General features: G+C 44.1%; 1 long non-coding RNA gene across 1 annotated transcript; it reads left to right on the forward strand.

Annotated features, from left to right (window-relative positions):
• The first annotated feature begins 455 nt into the window (after nt 1-455).
• LOC106812234 lies at nt 456-690 on the forward strand. Its single transcript, XR_001394311.1, has 3 exons — nt 456-510; nt 556-576; nt 665-690. It is a non-coding gene; the product is annotated as an uncharacterized LOC106812234 (long non-coding RNA).
• The last annotated feature ends 1,230 nt before the right edge of the window (nt 691-1,920 follow it).

Here is a 1,920-nt window from a genome sequence, read left to right on the forward strand (position 1 = left end):
AAAATCTTTTCCATTGATGTAGTGCGAGTACCTCTCTTACGCCCTGGTAGAGGAACTGCCGCAGCAACAGGAGGCAGGAGCGGAGGAGGCAGAGGGGAGCAATGATGCACATGCACCGATTCGCGTCGGGGGACTTCTGAGAGCGAAGCCATCGTAAACTGCGGATACAGTGTCTTTATCTGATATTCCGACTGTTTTTTAGAGCAAATTTGTTGTATTGTTAATACAAATCGTTTTATTGTAAGTTCAATCGCCATATTATGAGCATGTCGTTCGCGTTTTATGTGTACACTGCGGCGGCGTTGTCAAGAAATTCTCATTTCATGCTGCATTCAACTAGAACAGACTAGCACTAGAACTAGAACTAAGCTAGCTATAGAAATAGAACAATTAGGGCGCTGAAACTAGAAGCAAGTAGCGCTGGACACTACGAAGAACAAGTTAAGCAAGTAAGAAGCTAGAATAACTAGCTCTGGAACTTAGAATAAGTAGCTCTGGAACTAGAACAAGGTACTGTAGAAACTAGAACAAGTAGCACTAGAACTAGAACGATAGTAGCTCTGGAACTAGAAGCAAGTAGCACTAGAACTAAGAACACTAGCTATGGAACTAAAGAAAAGCTAGCTGCTGAACTAGAAACACTAGGCTCCTGGAACAGAGCAAGCTAGCTCTGGAACTAGAAAACTAGCTCTGGAACTAGAGACAAGTTTGCAACATAGAACTAGAAGCAACTAGCTCTATCATCTAGAGCAAGTAGCACCCTGATTCGGTAATCCCAATCATGTGCAATTTCACGGATTGAAATGCTTTCAAATCAATAGTACTCAGCAAATAAAATGCCCGAGATTCCTGCTTTATATATGGTGTTAATTAATTCAACAGGCTATCAGCAATACGCGTTCTGGGAAAAATTTATCAAAGAAATTGTAAACATACACTTAAGAAGTTTGGGGCCAGTAGATCATTGGTAGTTTTGGGTTGTTGTTAAGGACTCGTTGTTTGTCTGGCGGTGTTGACGATTATATACTGACGGCTTGACCAAGACGAGCTCAACGCGCATTACTCGTCCCAATGCATGGCCCTTGAGCTCAAGGTAATGGCCATTGACCTACTTTTTCCCTTTTAAAACGTTTTTCACACCGTAGGTCATGGCCTTGAAGCGCTCAAGGCCATGACCTCTAAAACGTTTTACATTAGTAGGCCAAGGCCATAGCCCTTGAGCTCAAGGCCATGGCCTTCAACCAGCTTCAAAATATTTACATTATCATGAGGAGGATCATTGCCAAGTGCAGAGGTCAAATGTATGTTTTACACTTCTTCCAACAACAGTGCTGAAAATATTTGAATTTTGTAATTGCCTGGAGTTTGAACCCATGATTATTGAGATACAAGCCCGTTTATGCCTAATCGCGACGGACACAAACAATACCCATTCCTTACATGACTTCAGCTCATTTGTAATGTGTTCATATTTAGCTAAGGGCAGTTAGAAAATAACTTTTACTATGGACAATTGACAAGATTTTGAACCCACGGACTACTGACTATGCAATCCAACTCCGCTACGCACACACCCAAACTTTCAATTCGTGCGTTTTGTTCAGATCGTATGTGTGTATTATGTTTTCGTTTTATAAAAAAAAGCAGAAAGCGACTCACTCTGACAGGTGACTCTGATCTCCAACAATGACCATGCGTGCCATGCACATCACGCATGCGTGCGCGCACAGCACCATGCCGTGCGCGCACAACAACCATGTGTGCGGGTGTGCAAGACACCATGCGTGGCGCACAACACCAATGGCGGCGCGCACAAACACCATGGCGTTGCGTCTGCCGCAAGCACGTGTGTGTTCCCAATCATGGCGTGGCGTGCACAACACCATGCGTGCGTCGTGCATCACCATGCGTAGCGCGCGG

Source organism: Priapulus caudatus, unplaced genomic scaffold, assembly GCF_000485595.1.
Source record: "Priapulus caudatus unplaced genomic scaffold, Priapulus_caudatus-5.0.1 Scaffold624, whole genome shotgun sequence".
In the NCBI taxonomy this organism is placed as follows: Eukaryota; Metazoa; Priapulida; class Priapulimorpha; order Priapulimorphida; family Priapulidae; genus Priapulus; species Priapulus caudatus.